Raw genomic sequence first — 20336 nt, 5'->3', positions numbered from 1 at the left:
AAGGCTCCAACAAGGACAGAAAGAATGGTTAGTACCCTGGGTGTCATACATCAATGCAAGGACTCAAGTTCAAGGATAGAGAGATCCACCTAAGGGCACCACTGTTTGGGCCTTGCATTCGGGACTGGACACTTGCTTGTGAGCACTTGTTCTGGTGTTAACGACTGCTCTGTGTGTATCCAAGACCATCAAGGGAAGTGGCAGAGGTACTTACGAAAGAATCTGTGAAGTAATTGTATTTTGTACCATTGGGAAGTAACATAAAAAAAGACCGGCAGGTATGTGCCCCTTGTTAATTAATAAGTACAGGTCTGGACTGAGAATCAAAATAGGCCCTGGCATTTCAGGTACCCAGAGGCCCCAACAGGCCACACAGAAGCCCAAACAGCCCCCACCAGCCCACTAAATAGTGAGTGTCTATGGCAGGGGTCCCCAAACGTATTCACCTGTGAGTAAATTCAGATTTAAAAAGAGTTTGGTAGCAACACATGCACAGAAAATGTTCCTGGATGGTGCCAAACAAGGGCTGTGATTGGCGATTGCTAGACCCTATGTGGGCTGGCAGCCTACAGTAGACTCTGTTTGGCAGTACATCTGGTTTTTAAGCAACCAAAACTTGCCTCCAAGAATGGAATTCAAAAATTAGCACCTGCTTTGAGGCCACTAAGAGCAACATCCAAGGGGTTGGAGAGCAAAATGTTGGTTATCACTGGTCTATAGCATCTTACAGAAGCCCCTCTGGCATATACCATAACCCACAGATTGCCAGTCCGGGCCCCATGTGTTCCCGTTATGAATTTGAATGACCTGTTAATTTATTCAGTAACCAACCAGACAGCCGACCTTTATCAATAATATATATTTGTAATGAAATAGAGAGTGAGACTGTCTTAGCCAGACCACAAGTTTCTTTTTTTGAAAATCGGAAAAAAAACACTTAATGAAGATGTAAAGTTTCAGCTGGGAAATTACCTGTTCAATAAAGTAAAATTAATTTTCCCTAAAGAAGTGTAAATATTTTATTTTATTTCAGTCAATGTAAAGATTGCTAAAAGGCAGTTCCTTTGTCAGGGGGAAACCCCAGCACCGGGAGATAAGGCATTTTAAACAAACAAGTTGCTCTTGTATGAACTTTATGTCTCTTGAACAAAGTAAAAATGTTAAAAAGGAACAGTAACACCAAAAAATGTAAGTGTTTTAAAGTAATGAAAATATCATGTACTGTTGCCCTGCACTGGTAAAACTGATCTGTTTGCTTCAGAAACACTACTATAATTCATATAAACAAGCTGCTGTGGAGCAATGGCGGAAATTGAAAAACGGCTATATGGCACAGGTTAACTAATGGATAACAGATAACACCATTAGACAGACAGAGCTTATCTGCTGTGTAACTTGAGCTTTTTCTCCTTTGAATGGCTGCCCCCATTGCTACACAGCAGCTTATTTATATAAACAGTAGTAGTGTTTCTTAAGCAAACACAGCAGTTTTACTAGTGCAGGGCAACACTGCATTATATTTTCATTACTTTAAAACACTTCTATTTTTTGACGTTACTGTTCCTTTAAGTTGCAGAAAATATACAGGTATGGGACTTGTTATCCAGAATGCTTGGGACCTGAGGCTCTCCCAGATTATATCTGCAATTTGGATCTCAATGCTTTACCTCTACTAAAAATTCAATAAATAAACCCGGTAGGATTGTTTTGCCTCCATTAAAGATTATTTATATCTAAGCTAAGATCAAGTATAAGCTACTGTTTTATTATTATGATGCCAGTGGTTGGCTAACTCTTTGAAACCTGCATTGGAGGTCTAACTTTTGGTCACAGCTCCCCTTAGCTCATAACAAAGTTATATATATATATATATATATATATATATATATATATATATATATAGGAAAACAATGGCTAATTAGCCATTCAGCCATCTTTTGAACAATATCTAGTACAGGTTTGTGATCCGTTATCTGGAAACCCATTATCCAGAAAGATCTGAATTACGGAAAGGCCATAGACTCCATTTTATCCAAATAATCCTAATTTTAAAAAATGATTTCCTTTTCCTCTGTAATAATAAAACAGTAGCTTGTACTTGATCCCAACTGAGATATAATTAATCCTTATTGGAAGCAAAACCTGCCTATTGGGTTTATTTATGTTTACATGGTTTTCTATAAGCCTTAAGGTATAAAGATCCAAATTAAGTAAAGATCTGTTAGCCCCAGGTTCCGAGCATTCTGGATAACAGGCCCCATACCTTTAATAGCAAATACTCACCTTCAAGATGGGGGCAAACAAGATTTATACTCTAATTTCATCTAAAGTAGCCTTTAAACTGAGACCCCCTTGTCATTGTTCCAGGGTGCCCCAGGAACAAAGTTTGGGAATGACTGTTCTGTGTTCTTGGGAGGCAAAGTTATAGAGTTGCGTTTTCCGTTCGAGCATATTTTTTAAGATTAAAGAGCACATTTACCAATGACATGGGTGCAAGTGCTGTTGTACTACGGCAAAATGTGTCCTCTTAGCACCCACGCAGAACATCCTGCATGGTCACTTATAGCCATAGACATCAAGTCTACTAGATGGAGGTGGATGTAATATCTTCAGAGGATGGATGATGACCACATTCCAAAGAAGATCCTTCACATCCATTCACAAGGCCACCATTCAGTGAGATGTCCTAGGAAGAGGTGGCAGGATAATGTCAAGCTTGGAGTGCTTAACTGAAGGTGTCTTTTGTTGTCATGAGATCTTTGGTGTACTCATGGAGTTGACACGGCCAATGTTCTTCATGGGCTGTAGTGCCAGGGGAGAGATGATCCATGCAAAAACCTCTACAAGAAATAAATAGTAAAATTATGATGTGTGATAATATACTGTAGACTAGAGCCAAGGTGGAAAATTTAGAGACCCTGGCAGCTGTATTTTGGAAACAGCAAGGAATGTCTGCTCTTGTTATAACAGTTTTCCATATTACTGTATATATAATACACATATCCCACACTATGTGACTGGTGCATTGATGTAAACAGCTTCCTTATGTCACAATACAAATTGAAATTGCGAATAAAAAAAATTATTTTGTACATTCAAAAGTCAAAATTGAATTGATCACAATTTTTGTGACTTCTGACATATGAGTCATAAGAACTGTGGTCTGGGGGAGGATTGATTTTTGACATTTCTTATTGCGGTTTTACTCCAATTTTTTTAAAAAAAAATCATTTTCATAAATGTGAATAATGTATAAAATGTACACTTTTAAAGTTAAAAAAATAGATGATATCTTATCTTGTTCTTTATCTAAATGTCAAGCTGAATGTTATCTCGCATTTTGGTTTCAGTTTAGCAAAGCAGGGACATTATGTTCAGGGTGATAATAAAGTACAGGTATGGGATCCATTATCCACAAACCCGTTATCCAGAAATCTCTGAATTACAGAAAGGCCATCTCCCATAGACTCCACTTTATCCAAATAATACAAATTAGTAAAAATTATTTCCTTTTTCTGTGTAATAATAAAACAGTAGCTTGTACTTGATCCCAACTAAGATATAATTAATCCTTATTGGAAGCAGAACCAGCCTATTGGGTTTATTTAACGTTATATTTACATGATTTTCTAGTAGACTTAAGGTATGAAGATCCAAATTACAGAAAGATCTGTTATCCAGAAAGCCCCAGGTCTGGATAACAGGTACCGTATCTGTATAATAATATAAATACGGTATTAAATATTACCAGTATGTAAATTGTAATCAGCCGTTTGCTTAGAACATGAAAAACAGAAGCAGGTTGGATTGCCTTTCATTATGCCAGGGGATCTCCTGGTGGGCTCAAGTCTTAAGGTGGCCATAGACGTTACAATTACAATTTCCAAGAAAGATTGCTCGTTTCAATACACACGTGTAGAGCTGAATTCTAGAATAGAATTCTACCTGTATCTGACTATTCAGCACTAACAACGGGCAATGTTCAGGTTCCTTCAAAGGCACCAGATCAAAATTTTCCGTCCAGCACTATTGACGAGCCGACCGATATCCAAGTCTTCTGCCAATATCGGTTGGCTCTTTTCCCACCATACACGCACCGAATATGATACGAAAATTCACTTTGTATGATATTATCTGTGCGTCTATGGCCACCTTTAGAAGAGTCCAGTCAATTCCCAACAGCTCTGTGATGCGATGTCCACATCCAACTGTTGTAAGAGAGGGCTCTTGATGTCAGATTCTCTGGTGCGCGCTAGGAGACCAAGTTTAACATTGAAGAGAAGATACATTGGTTAGAGAAGGCTTTTGCTGAAAAAGCTTGTATTCTTCTGCAATCTGGGGCAATAGTGGTTCCTCATTAAGAAGATCTTTGAATACATGATATCTTTGCCCCAAGACCCAAGCCAACTACACAGACTGGTGTCCACTTAAGTATTGGTAGATATTGTATTTTACAACACAAGTTTTCTGTGGACCTTATTCACACTTATTAGTATATGGCATGTATTTTTATTAGGGATGCACTGAATCCAGGACTCGGTTCGCAATTCGGTCAGGATTTGGCCGAATCCTTGTGCCTGGCCCAACAGAATCTGAATTCTAATTTGCATATGTAAATTAGGGGTGGGTAGGCAAATCACTTGACTTTTCGTTACAAAAGAAGATTTTTTCCACTTTTTCCTTTTCTGCCCCTAATTTGTATATGCAAATTAGGATTCGGATTCGGTTCGGTATTCGGCTGAATCTTTCACCAAATCTTTCGCCCGAATCCCAAATAGTGGATTCGATGCATCCATATTTTTTATGAATATGAGGAGAATTTCCTCTGAGCAGGGCTGTAATTAGGGGTAGGCAGAGTAGGCACGTGCCTAGGGGGCAAAGCGTGGGGAGCACCAGGTACGTACCTCCTCTGCCTCCTACATCTAGTCTAGTCCCCTCTCTCCTCTGTAGCTGGCGTCTATTCGTGCATGTGCCAGGTTGCCTATGGCACCTGGCCGGCCTAACCCGCTGCTGCCTCTGAGTACATAAATAGAACACAGTTCCCTCTTAGAGCCTTTACATTGGAATGCTGCCCTGCATCACTGGTGTCCTGAGTTTGATTCCAGCCAGGGTACTATCATCATCATCAGGGGTATTACAATAACAAGGTATACCGAATAAAAATCGTATCAGTGGGCCCCAGGGCCGGATTTTCATAGCGGACACCGCAAGGCCCACTGTTTCTCCTCACCCCTGCCCCCTCCCCTTTATTCATGCTATTTTAATCATTAGGATTGGAGATATGGGTATTGGCGCATGGGGAATAAAAAAAAAATATTGTATCTCCTGTGTTTTTAAACCAATGTGGATATGGTTGGGCACATTTAGAGGTAACACACATTCACCCAGCATTAGTTGGATATTCTTGATTTGCACTGGTGCTCCGTCACCGGCAACCACAGGATTAACTTCAATGTATTAAATTGGCAAATCAAGAAACAGCAAGAAGCAGAATACCTGCTATTTAGTCTTTATTGTGCATTCCACACGACATGTTTCAGGCAGCAAGGGCCCTTTTTCAAGTGTGGATGTGGTTGGGCAGCGTGCCACCCCCTAAAATCCTGTCGCTCTAGGCCCGGGCCTTGGTGGCCTTTCCACAAATTCTGAACCTGGAGGGCCTTATTCACAAGAGCTTGTATGTTCTCCCTGTGTCTTTGTATGTTCTCCTCTGTGGGTTATTTAGCAAAATCTGAAAAGTTCTCACTATTTTCTGAAAACTACTTCAATCAAATCTGCACTGACTTTCCCCCCTTATTTATCAATAAATTTTTCCGAAAATTTCTTGTGCGAGATAAAAAATCGAAAACCACAAATTCTTCGGATTATTGAACGAAACCCAGCGCAGATCAGGATATCAAAGGGACATCTGCCATTTACTTCTACATGAACTCGGCAGGTCTGAGTTGGAGTACTTTTTTATTCTGACACCATCGGAGTTTAATAAATCTTGAACACTTGCTTATTATCAGCCAGAGACCATCTAGGTCATAAAGACAAATAGAAGGGGATGGAGATATAGAAACCAATAACCATTAAGAGTAACCATAGAACTTTTCCTTTAAGGCATAAAATATTTGCACATTTTATTCCCGGATCTCAGTACTCTGCCCCGTTTTCCTGCATGATTAGTATTATGTTGATAAAGTTATTGCGTAGTGAGGGTGTACTAATGAGGATTAGCACTTAGTAAATTCCTTTTGACTGCAGCTCACTAGGGAAGTGCTTCCAGTGTCGTGTGAACTCTGCTGCTACAGATTTGTGTAGAGCCGGATTGGGAACAGATGTGCTAAATATCCACAGATGCGCTCCCACCATTTAACATACAGCAAGTTTCAGAAGCAGCAAGAAAACAGTATGTCACATGCTTGGAGATGGGGCCAGTAAATGTATATATTTTATAATGGTCTTTGGGTAACGTTCTTCTTTTTTAGTCAGATTACCTTTCCAAGAGGTAAAAATTCTTGAGAAAACAGTGAATTTTTTATGGACTTATCCTGTGTTTGGATCATTTATGGGCACTCTACGCTGTCCAGTACGCTACAGAAATATATGGGATCCCCTGCAGGGGTCCCCAACCTTTTTTACCCGAGAGCCACATTCAAATGTAAAAAGAGTTGGGGAGCAATCCTAGAATGAAAAAGTCCTTTGGAGTGCTAAATAAAGGCTGTGATTGGCTATTTGGTAGCCCCTATGTTGACTGGCAGCCAACAGGAGGCTCTACTTGGCGCTATACATCGTTTTCATGCATTTAAAATTTGCTTCCAAGCCTGAAATCCATAAATAAGCACCTGCTTTGAGGACACCTAGAGCAACATCCTAAAACTCTAATGCAAGTTATACACTAAGGGGCACATTTACTAAGGGTCGAATATCGAGGGTTAATAAACCCTCGAATTCGACCCTCGAAGTAAAATCCTACGAATTTGAATATCGAATTTGAAGGATTTACCGCAAATCCTACGATCGAACGATCGAAGGAAAAATCGTTTGATCGAAAGATCCGTTTTCTAAGGTTTTTTTGATCGAAGGAAAATCCTTCAATCAATCGATTAAAATCCTTCGACTCGCTTCGATCGAAGGTAGTGCAGACCTCCAGTTTACCCTTGCAGGTATACCTATGACTATGACTTCCACATTTGCACTTTTAAATGAAAAAAAATATGTATTCCATAAAAGTGAATTTAATTAGATAATCCAACATGAGGGTATGGCTAATCATCATCCCTTCTAGTATTTGTATTTATGTAAGTGGGCAAGAGCTGCTAATGTGTCCCATAAGGTGGCCATGCACAAGCAAAAATAAAAAAAAAAAGCTTCTGTTTGTCAAACCAAGCCAGCAACTGATTGGCCCATTCATGGAGCCCACTACTAGGCCTTCCCAACTGATATCCGGCTGAAAATTGCCCAGATATCATTTGAACAGTTATGTAAATCCAGTTGGACGAAGACTGCATCAGAAACCTCACCAAATGAGCAGATCTGGCTGTTTATGGCCACCTTTAGACAGTACAGTATATCATATAGCCAAGTGTGTGCCCAGAACTTTCCACTCCTGTATATTTGCATTTAGAGTGCAATGGCCATATTGACTGTCTGCAAATGCATCTTAAATGCCACAACTGCCCTCCTAATTGCCATAAACAATAGATGCTGCCATTTTTTTTTCAAATACAGATATGGGACCTGTTATCCAGAGACCCATTATCCAGAAAGCTCCAAATTACAGAGAGACTGTCTCCCATAGGGGTAAATTTATCAAAGAGTGAAGTTCCGCCACTAGAGTGAAATTCCGCAGCTCTCCATTCATTTCTATGGGATTTTGAAAGGTGTATTTATCAATGGGTGAAAGTGAAATTTCACCCTTTGATAAATACGCCTTTAAAAACCCCATAGAAATGAATGGGAAGTGGCGGAATTTCACGCTAATGGCGGAGCTTCACTATTAACTTCACTCTTTGATAAATATACCCCATAGACTCCACTTTATCCAAATAATCCAAATTTTTAAATTGATTTCCTTTTTCTCTGTAATAATGTACTTGATCCCAACTAAGATATAATTAATCCTTATTGGAAGCAAAACCAGCCTTTCGGGATTATTTAATGTTTAAATGATTTTCTCGTGAACGTGTGGTATGAAGATTAGTGATAGGTGAATTTGCGCCATTTCGGCGAAAATATAACGGCGCCAAAATTTTTTTTGACGCTGGCGAAAATTTTCTCGGGCGTTTCGCTATTTTCATTTCGCCCATCACTAATGAAGATCCAAATTACAGAAATATCTGTTATCCGGAAAATCGCAGATCCTAAGCATTCTGGATAACAGGTCCCATACCCGTATACCTGTATATGTAGATTTATTACAGAATAATGCAGTAGCACAATGAAAAAAAACTATTGTATTGCCCACTCCCTACACCATTCCAAGGAAGATATTAAGGGGCAGATTTACTAAAGGGCAAAGTGGCTAATGCTAGCGAAAATTCACATTTAAAGTCAAGCAGGTAGAAATAATGCTTCTTAGTTATCAGTCTCCTTCATCATCTCATGTCAGAGGCAATGGCCTGAGAGACACCTGTATTGTGCTATCCGTCACCGGTCTTCTGTTCATGTTTGTGTTGTGCATGGCCTCTGGAGTGGAACCCTACTGGAACTGAGCTGAAATTAAGAAAGATACAGTCATGAAGCAATTTAGGGCTAATGGACATCAAAGTCAAGGTCATTTTTGTAGGTGGCTGTGGTCATTTGCTCTTCTAGATACATCTAAAAAGCTTGAAGGTCAGTTAGATAATATTTGGGGCAAAGGTTTATTTGCTACCCTAGAAATTCCTTAAGCTATAGAGGAATGACTGATATAATTAACCATTTCGAATGTACTGAATCATAAAGTTATATTTTCCTATATCTTTAACATTGCTAAAAATAAGGTCGGCCTTAACCAAAAGTGGAGCCTCCAAGGTGGCCTTGAACTGAAGACAATTTCAGTCAATTATGGCTCTGTACACACCTACAGGATATAAAATATTTATTACACACAATAGGGCATGTGCTGCAGCCAATTATCAGGTAGGATTTACAGTCATGTCCTTTGAGAACATCTGATTGGTTGCCATAAGTTACTAGACATTGAGCAAACTTGGCAACCACACATACCTATAAATAAATAAAAATGATATTCGCTTTTGGGTGTTAATTACTCTCAAGTAAGATTTTCCTACAATACAAGTAGTTATTTTGGGAATTTAGAGAAGCCCAAGTTGCCAAGAAACAATAAAATGAAACTGTGAAGAAGTTCCCCTTTTTTTCAGTCATGTGATTTATTATATGATTCTGACCTGATTTACATGTTTCAATTGATAACTGATGCAGGTGTTTTTTCCAGAGTGAGAAAAAAAAAACCCTAAATGCCCTGAACATTGTTAGAACTGCTTAAAAATAGGTTATTTAGAAGGGAGAGGTTCTAGCTAGGTCCCTGGGATGCTCGTTGGCTCTGGATAAGGCTGGAAGATGGAAGAAGACAATTCTGTTGTAAGATTTTAGTCCAGGCATGGGCAACTGGTGGCTTCCAGACATTAGGGGGGTTATCAGTGGTTTGATACCTGCCTGCATCGCAAGAACAAGTGTAGTGTGAAGCCAGTGGTTTCCAGGGGATTCTGGGATCCGTAGTTTAAAAACAGATGGGACATGTATGTACGTCCCTTATTTATCCTATTTGCCTTCAACTTGGGGTTCAGTCTTCTTGCATTGCTAGGAGCTCCCTCCTCTTTTTAAATGCAAACCTTCTCAGATATGTTCCCATGGAAGAAGCTGAGATGCTCCTTGATAAATGTTATATGTTGTTTATCATTTACCCTTTAGTTCTGTTTTTTTGTATTTTGTTCCTCCTTAGCAGGCCATGCCATGGTAACCAAGCACTTATAAGGTGGAAATTTCCTCCTAAATACACAGAAGACCCAATTGCTGGTAGTCTAATCTTTATGTTGAAGGCATCAGTGATATCATTGAACTACACCTCTTTAGTCATGGGTGGACAGTCGGGACATTATCCATTAGTGTGGGGAGCCATGTTTATCATCCCTTATGCTTCAAGGTGGGGTCAGACAGACTTAAGGTGGCCTTACACGGGCAGATTAAAGCTGCCGATATTGGTCCTTTAGACTGATTCGGCAGCTTTTTCTGCGATCCAGGACCACATCGGCTAGTTGATGCGATTCTGCAACCCGTCAGCGCCCATTCGCAGCATTGTAATCCAGGGCCAAACATTCGGATTCACCCGATAACGCCCAGCCATTAGTGGGCATATCGGGTTAAGATCCGACCTCGCCAAACGAGCGGATCTTATAGTGTATGGCAACCTTAAAGGGATACTGTCATCGGAAAACATGTTTCTTTCAAAACACATCAGTTAATAGTGCTATTCCAGCAGAATTCTGCACTGAAATCCATTTCTCAAAAGAGCAAACAGATTTTTTTATATTCAATTTTGAAATCTGACATGGGGCTAGACATTTTGTCAATTTCCCAGCTGCCCCCAGACATGTGACTGCACTTTAGGAGAGAAATGCTTTCTGGCAAGCTGCTGTTTTTCCTTCTCAATGTAACTGAATGTGTCTCAGTGGGACATGGGTATTTACTATTGAGTGCTGTTCTTAGATCTACCAGGCAGCTGTTATCTTGTGTTAGGGAGCTGCTATCTCGTTACCATCCCATTGTTCTTTTGTTTGGCTGCTGGGAGGAAAAAGGGAGGGGGTGATATCACTCTAACTTGCAGTACAGCAGTAAAGAGTGATTGAATTTTATCAGAGCACAAGTCACATGACTCGGGGCAGCTGGGAAATTGACAATATGTCTAGCCCCATGTCAGATTTCAAAATTGAATCTAAAAAAATCTGTTTGCTCTTTTGAGAAATGGATTTCAGTGCAGAATTCTGCTGGAGCAGCACTATTAACTGATTCATTTTGAAAAAAACATTTTTTCCCATGACAGTATCCCTTTAAGAAGTTTGTGTGGTGGTAACAGCAGGTCTATTGGGCAGAATTATAGAGACAATCAACACTAAGAGGGTAATTTACTAAAATCTGAATTTATCTCATTATTTAAGTAAAAAAAACCACGACCAAACTCCCATACCTGATTTTACCTTATTTATTATTAGAATAGCTATAATTATCGGTTCGGGTAAAAACTCAATAAAACCGAGCGAAAACTCAAATCTAATTCAACCAAACTCGTATCGAGTATTTTTTTCCGAAAAAAACTCAAATGTCAGGAAGGCTACTGACATGCTGATACTGGTCCCTGGACATCTCCCATTGACTTATACATGAACTCAGCAGGGTTTAGGTGGCGAAGAGTCGAATCCTAATTTTTAAAGGGCCAGGGTTTGATAAATCTCGAAATTTAAATTTGGAATCGAGTTTGGATTATTCGAATTTGAGAGTTTTGACCATAAATGTTTTTTGAATATTTGAATTAGAATTTGCATTACTTTAATACATCTGCCCCATAGTATTTCATTTTGTTTAGAGGCTGCCAGGTTCTGTAGGACCCATATAGCAGACTGGCCCTGTACTTCTTTCAATGTGAGAGCACTCGGTGGGGAACCCAATGTCACTTCTCTGTAGGTGATAAGCTTAAAGACTTACTGAATAGCTCAATCTCCTGGGGACTGGGCTCCATATAATATAGCAGCGATCTGGAAAGCAGACTCACTGTCCCTTGCCAGAATTAAACACAATACCATGGTAGAACCTTGCACAGACCCAAACAGTCTTACAAGTATAACTGGTACAAAGGATAATGTGCTCTCTTCTACAAAAGGTTCTCATTTGCCATATTAACATACTGAGGGAGTCATCTGACAGTGGCATTCTAGAATTACTAATCATTCTAAAATTACTGATCGACTTAAAGGGGCAGTTCACCTTCAAAAATAAATATGATTTTCAAATAGCATAACACTAATAACTTTTTTTCAATTGCTTTCCATCTAACATTTTTTTTTACCATTTTCCTACAATTTAGGTTTTTAAAAACAAATGGTTTTCATTTCCCCCTTCTGCTCCAATAGTTATTCATTTTTCAGTAGAGCAATGCCAGCAATATAGATATATATCACTCGTAACATACTGTGTTCAGGGAACATGCTCAATAGGGAAACTGCGGAGCAATGTAACAACTAACATATCAAATACTAACATCTTGCAAGGATCTGAATGTACATTGCTCTATGGATTCTGAAAAACAAACAGAAATACCTCTTTTCCAGAGCCAAATCTGGAAGAAATTCTACCCCCAACTAATGCTCATGCAAAGCCAGGCTGACTTTCTGCATTTTCTGCTTTCCCATGGAAAGCACCATTTCTGTAGACTCAAGAGAAGATGTTTTTCTTTTTACATTTAGATTTTTGTCACCTCATCAAGGACTAATTGCTTGTCAACTGATGGTTTTAATTTAGCCTGTGATTAAAACTGTAGGACAGTGATGCCCCAACCAGTAGCTCACTAGCAACATGTTTCTCCCCAACCCCTTGGATGTTGCTCCCAGTGGCCTCAAAGCAGGTTCTCTTTTGAATTCCTGGCTTAGAGGCAAGTTTTAGTTGTATAAAGACCATGTATTCTATCAAACGGAGCCTCCTGTAGGCTGCCAATCCACGTAGGAGCTACCAATAGCCAATCCAATTGGCGCTCCTAGGAAATGTTTTCAAGCTTGTGTTGCTCCCCAACTTTTTTACATTTGAATGTGACTCACAGCTAAAAAAAGGTTGGGGATTCCTGCTGTAGGGTATTTGGTACAGGGTTTGCTAAACAAAGTAATAAATATCAACTTACTTAGTACTCCAACGCCCCCTGTAGAGCAAATGGGAACTCCACTCGCAATGTATAGGCATTGCCTACAAAAGACCCCAAGGCACAATTTGAGCAGAATTACAATAGCGTTGCCTTGGGCAATGTGTAGCTGTAAATATGTTAAACACACAAACACTGCTTGTGCCTAAACGCTGTCTCTGGAGTAGAGCAAGTAGAGACGACTGGTGTGGGTCCCATTAGGCAAGATGGTCTTCTTCGAATGCGCATGCAAAGTTGGAACAGTCTTCGGGATTTTGACAACTGCGCATGCGCCTAAATTGACGTAAATTGATGAAGCGCCAGAAGAAGACGGCGCCTGTGAGCTCCGCTACGCTGAATCTGCAAAGAGAGTTAGGTGCTTTTACCAAAGGTAACAGCTAGGCTGTGGGGAGCAGGGAGGAGAGTCTATGTAGGGTAGAGGGGGGTAGGGGTTTTTATAATTAAGGGTTTGGTTCTCCTTTAACTGTACAATAGTGAGAGCAGTAGAGTAAGTTGGTGACATGGAAAAAGGCTGTAACTGTGAGATAGAGGATAGAGAGAAAGAGGCTGCAGCTATAAGATATGTAGAATAAATCACATAAATACAGAGTTACTGAGAGAATCAGCCGACAATGCAGTATTTGCTGCTAAATGTGCTTTTTATTGCCACAACATGTTTTGGGCTCAATGCCCTTTATAAAGTGTTATACCGAATAAATGAAGACACAAACATTTATACATTAGTGTGAAGAAAACCTCCCCCTGGGGGTGTTGTGCACCAGTCCAACATAGTCTGTTTAGTCCAATAAATTCCAGTGTGGAGGTGAAAACATGGTTGTTCCAATCAATTCAAATCAATTAAAAAACCCGGTACTGCCATTTTATTGGCCTACCTTGTATATTCACACCTGAAAAAAAAAAGCATAATTTGCTTTAAATGGTCGCCCTACCTTCGTAGTAAAGAACTTACTTTTGTACATCTAGCCAGGTTCATAAATATAATTAAATGTAGTTGCCCATCTTACCATTACGCTGTATTCTAGCATTCTTTGAGAAGTATTATAGTGTTTCAAATACGGGTAAGCTAATTATCTGAAAAAGGAAACAGAGAGACACATCATTTATATTGTAAAAATAAACAATTTTTGCAATGAAACATTAGTGATGGGTGAATTTATTTGCCAGGCACGAATTCGCCGCAAATTCGTGAAATGGCCACGAAAATTCGCTAGTGAAAATTTGCCGGCGTCAAAAAAAAAAATGTCACCAGCATCCAAATCCATCCCGAATTTTTAGCCGTTTCGCGAATTTTTCCGCAAAGCGGCGTATATTCGCCCATCACTACTAAACATTATTACACTAGTAACATTGTTGCAAAAGAACTTAGTGCCACCCTTCTGTTACAAATAACATTTTACATTCCAACTATCGTTCATACCTAGTGGGTGTAAGGTATCTAATTTTTTAATCCAGAACCCTTCTTTTTGTAGTAGGTATTGTCTCATGTTGCCTCCCCTTTGTGGGGGCTGAATCACCTCTAAAACCATCCATTTCAACTGTGTTTGGTTTTGGTTTGCGTTGTTAAAGTGCCTCGATACGGTAGTGTCTGTATTGCTTATAGTTACGGATGTTTCCCCTATGTTCTTTAATCCTGGTTTTTATGCTCCTGCTCATCTGCCCAACGTATCCTTTGCCACATGGGCATTTTAAAAGATATATAACATTTTCTGTATCGCATGTGGCATAATGTTTAATTTATGGGGGTACCCTGTGTCTTAAGTCTCACTGTTTCCACTTTTGATGATTGAGGCGCAACAAACACATTCCATGCATGCGAATGTACCTTTCTTGGGTTCTCCTAAAAATCTTTGGGGTTTCGGGTGGTATACCTCGGCTGGACATGGTGTACCTCCTATAGTTTTACCTTTGGTATAGCTAAACAATGGGGATGTGGGGATTTCTTGTTTCAATATTTTGTCTTGCATGAGTAGGGGCCAGTATTTGGATACAATACCTTTGATTTGTTTACTTTGGCCACAAAATTGACTCATAAATTGTAGGCACTCTTTTTTGTTTGTCCTTTTTGGTTTATATTTCAACAATTCATCCCTTTTAATAAATGTAACTGTTTTCTCGCTATTTTCAATCTAAAAGTTGCTGTAACCCCTGGTTTGGAACCTTGTCTTTAGGGTATTGGCTGCGTTTGTGTAGCTCGCTTCATTTAAAGAGATTCTCCGAGCTCTTATAAATTCTCCTTAAGGTGGCCATAGACGTTAAGATTTTTAAAAGATCTTTTCATTATCGTAAGCCCAAGCTTATCCTGAAATGATCGTTTAAATGTACAATTTGTCCATCAACTAAAACAACCATTTCAAGCCATGTCTAGTTGAAGCCAGGAAAACTGAGGGTAGGTGCCTGTTGGCCCTGCAAACAATTGGACAATGGATAAATTTCACTGTGACCGATGAAAATCTTCTAACCTGCCCGATCAATTTTCTGACAAATGTCATATACATATGTTTAAATGCTCAAAAGTTCTGTGCCCACTAACCTCACGAGGTTAAATACAACTCCTGGCATCTTCAAACAACTGAAGGTCGGGGGTTGTAGATTAACAACAGCTAGAGAGCGGCAGGTTGTACTGCTCTGCTTAATTTAATGTTTAACCAACTATACTGCCCCAGGCCCCTCTATGACCCTCATTAGCCTTAATGAGCAATTAGCAGCAACCTGCCTGTAGAACTGTCGTTTTATATTCCTACTGGGAGTATATTGAGGCAACTACAGGAGGTAGAGAGTGGTGGTGCAAAACCTTATCCTAAACTTAAACTAATCCACCACTCGTGCATGTGTGTGTGCGCGTGGTGTAGAGATCCAAATTACAGAAAGATCCCTTATCTGGAATACTCCAGGTCCCGAACATTGTGGATAACAGACCCCAAACGTATGCATATATATATGAATTAAAAAATACACAGCCGATGAAAGCTGCCGACAGACCGAGTCGGCAGCTTATTGGCCATATGTGCGGCTATCCGACGATCGCGATATCTGGCCAAAATTCAGCCAGATGTTGATCGGGCAGGGTAATAATCCCATTGGTCCGTGATCCAACCATCCGTATTGCCTCCATTCTGATCCGATCGTTGGGCCCTAGGGCCCACAATCGGATCAGCCTGATATCGCCCACCTCAATGTGGGCATATCGGGGAGATCTGCTCGTCTGGTGACATTGCCAAACGAGTGGTTCTCCCTGTGTATGGCCACCTTAACTTGAAGCCAAGCTACCACCATGTTTATTTGGTGTTCTGTAATTTGATGCCTATTTTCATTATAAAATAACAATTTTTTTCTAGTGGAAATGTCAAATTTTTCTCTATAACAAAATAAATTATATATATATATATATATATATATATATATATATATATATATATATATATATATATATATATATATATATATATATATATATATAGACAAATACAAGATTCCTCTGCACTCAACCCATTATCAATATATTTAAGACAGAGACATTTTGTGCATACTGCTACTAAAAAATGCCTTACCCTTTAAACAAAACAGGGATTGTTTGTCCATATATTGCAATATATTTAAGCTGAACAACTACGTCACAGTCATCCCATATCTGGCCAGTCCTATGCTCAATTTTCATCTGCCCAGATATGGGATGACTTTGACGTAGTTGGCCAGCTTAAATATATTGCAATATATGGACAAACAATCCCTGTTTTGTTTAAAGGGTAAGGCATTTTTCAGTAGCAGTAGCACAAAATGTCTCTGTCTTAAATATATTGATAATGGGTTGAGTGCAGAGGAATCTTGTATTTGACTATATGTTTTTTGTGGTCACACCCTCATTGCACCCCCGCCTAATGGTTTTAAAAACTAGTGGTGAGCACAACTTTCCCTTGTTTTATATATGTATATATATATATATATATATATATATATGTATAAATATATATATATATATATATATATATATATATATATATATATATATATATATATACCGGTATATATATATAGAATTCAAACATGGACCAGCACTCCAATAATCTTCAAACAAAATGTGTTTATTGAGTCAAACACGCGTGTTTATGACTCAATAAACGTGATAAACACTCGTGTTTATGACTCAATAAACACATTTTGTTTGAAGATTATTGGAGTGCTGGTCCATGTTTGAATTCTATATGATACTTCTTTGACCAAGCACACGACACAGAATAATGGAGTAAGAGTTCAGGTACAGGTATATATAAAATTCTATTATTCATTTTTTCCATAACTCCAGGGAAAGTATAACAATACGTATATATGTATATATGTGTATATAAGGTTGAGTTGAAGACATGCAGGAGCTGTCTATATCAAGTGTGGTGGGAGCAGGTTACTTGCAGGCGGCAGGCACCAGTTTGAGACCATTGATATGCTAATAGTCCAGTTGTAGTAGGCTTCTGGCTTCTGTCACTTTTCCTAAAGGTACTCAGACATCAAGGGAGGGACAGGAGGCAGGAAAGACACCCTTGGGGGCCTTCAACCTCTGTAAAAAAATAATGATGTATGAGACAGCGAGTCCTTTGGAACCTGAAGGGTACGTGACAGTCAGAATAATCTGGGAGGAAAACTGTCCCAATAATTGTGACTGATGGTCCCATCTTGTCCACTTGTTATTGTTCGGGACCATGACAAAAATGAGCTTTCTGATGAAGAACTTCACTTTGTGTCAGAAGGTGTATGTTCAACACGCGGCCCTCAGTGGTGGCTTTCCTTCCCAGGCGCAGACCCCGACAGCCTCTCAGGAACCCGTCTCTTTGTGCCGCTTCCCCATCTGACACCCACAAATTCCTTGCCGCATTGAAATGCATGATGGGCTGAGGGAGACATTGCTGGGCTGATAAATATTTGGCCTTCTGAGCCGACTGAGGGAATGCCAGGAATAAAACAAAGATAGCACGTCTGCCATAATGGAATTGTAAATGAAAGGGTGCTATGCTTTTTGGTCTATTGATATGCAGCACAATATGGAGTTAGACACTGCTGGGACTCATTCAATAATTATCTGCATGATATCCAGTAGGGCAGAGCTTTATCTTCCTGCTGCATATATATAATATAGTATCATTTATAAAAACATATATTTGTACATTTAGAAGATGATAAATATGGCCAAAGCTTAATAAAGCCCAACCAGTGCCTCGTGACCAACATGATGCTCACCAACCCCTAAGATGTTGCTCCCTGTGGCCTCAAAGCAGGTGATTATTTTTGAATTCTAGGCGTAGAGACAACTTTTGGTTGCCTAAAAACCATGTTTGTAGCCAAATAGAGCTAAAAACCATGTTTATAGCCAAATAGAGCCTGCTGTAGGCTGTCAGCCCACATAGGGAACCTCAGGAACTTTTTTCATGCTTCTGTTGTTACCCAACTCTACATTTCAATATTGTTCATGAGTAAAAGAGGTTGGGTACCCCTGCTTCAGCTTATACCATCATAAGCAGATTCAGACTGATTCTAGGCAAGGGCCCAGTATTCAGTGTCAGACTGGGACACCAAGGGCCCACCAAAAACTTTAGACCAGGGGCCCACTCTCAGTACTATTTTCTTCCTTTCCTCACTCAACCTCTATTCTCTTAGTCTCGTTTCTTTACATACTATAATCGATTATTCCATCTATTCAGCCTCTTTATTAAGGAAATAAGGAATGACCATGAAATAGGCCAAATGTTTAGAAGCAGGAGGGCCCACTGACACCTGGGCCCACCGGGAGTTTTCCTGGTATCCCGGTGGGCCAGTCCTACACTGCCTGTATTCATTTATGTAGAGTTAATATGGGTCTGGGTTTTAAAGTGATGAGGTAGCAACCCTGCCCATAATGATTAACGGTGCCTAATGTTTAACCCTCTGACTGCCAGCTGCTATTTGAAGCCTGAGTTGCCAAGAAGCATGTGTTTTTTTCAGAAGTAATGAAGAAACAGAAAGCATAGAGTCTACAGGGCTTGACAGTCAGGAAATGGACTCAATCCACTGTAGATTCCACGATCTGTGACTGGTAAAGTGTTAAAATCAACTTCACTGTTATGTTCATAGTTTGTAGTGATGGCCTGGGTGCAGTTCTGGACATGAAGGGTGCAGTTATGGGAGGGTGCAGTACTGGAAGGGTGCTGATATACACTCATCCAGGGCCCATTTCACGTGACACACAACTGATCTGCAGTAAAGTGCTCCTGCACTAATCACATCCCCTAGCTTCCTTAGGCAGCACTTCTCCAAACCCTAGGTTCTGTGTTCTGGGCTTGGAATTCCTTGTGCTGTTTTACAAATTCCAGGTTCTGAATTCCAGGGGTCAATTACTAATGCTCATTCTGTAGTACTATGAACTTTACCCGTGGGCGCTGGTGGTGGGACAGGGCGCAGTGCCAAAATCATGATGCTTTGCACCTGTTTTTTGCACATTGATCGCTGCCCTGATATTGTTCAATGTCTCCATCTAAGTTTTGTATTCCGGTCTCCAAAGTTCTGCATTCTGTGTTCTGAATAATAAGTTCCGTGTTCTGAATTCCATGTTCCGTTAGCAAGTATTATTTGACCTGGCGAGTAGAAACATGTCAAACTCTTTCCAAATCCTGGTAAATCATGTTTTTGACACCTCTCCAAGCTTTAAAGGAAAACTATACCCCCAAAATGAACACTTAAGCCACAGATAGTTCATATCATATTAAGTGGCATATTAAAGAATCTTACCAAACTGGAATATATATTTAAGTAAATATTGCCCTTTTACATCTCTTGCCTTGAACCACCATTTCGTGACTCTATCTGTGCTGCCTCAGAGATCACCTGACCAGAAAAACTGCAGCTCTAACTGTAACAGGAAGAAGTGTGGAAGCAAAAGACACAACTCTGTCTGTTAATTGGCTCATGTGACCTGATGTGTATGGTTTGTTGGTACAGTGAATCCTACGATCCCAGGGGGCAATTTTCTATTTATGATTACCCAATGGCACATACAACTAGAAAAGTATATTATTATGAAAATGGTTTATTTACATGAAGACGGATTTTACATATGAGCTGTTTTATGCAATATCTTTTTATAGAGACCTACATTGTTTGGGGGGTATAGTTTTCCTTTAAAAACAGGTCTCCGTGGCACAACCTTAAATGTGCCACCATAAACCCACCCAAGAGATGGGCCAGAAATTATTTCACAGGACCTTATATTGTCTCCCGGCTCATCTTATTCTTAATGAATCTCAGATTTAATTTCCTAGAGTTGTTTATTCCAATAACCGACTTGCACCAAACATGCAGCAGCGCAGGCACGGGCAAGGGAACCTGAGGAACAAAGCCTATAATGTTCTTCCAAAGTAAATAAAGATAACACTTTCTGCACGGCACAAACAGGCGTGACACGGTTACTTGCTGGAACCTTATGTGG

Source organism: Xenopus laevis, chromosome 7S (assembly GCF_017654675.1).
Source record: "Xenopus laevis strain J_2021 chromosome 7S, Xenopus_laevis_v10.1, whole genome shotgun sequence".
NCBI classification, from domain to species: Eukaryota; Metazoa; Chordata; class Amphibia; order Anura; family Pipidae; genus Xenopus; species Xenopus laevis.
This window is presented reverse-complemented; position numbering follows the sequence as displayed.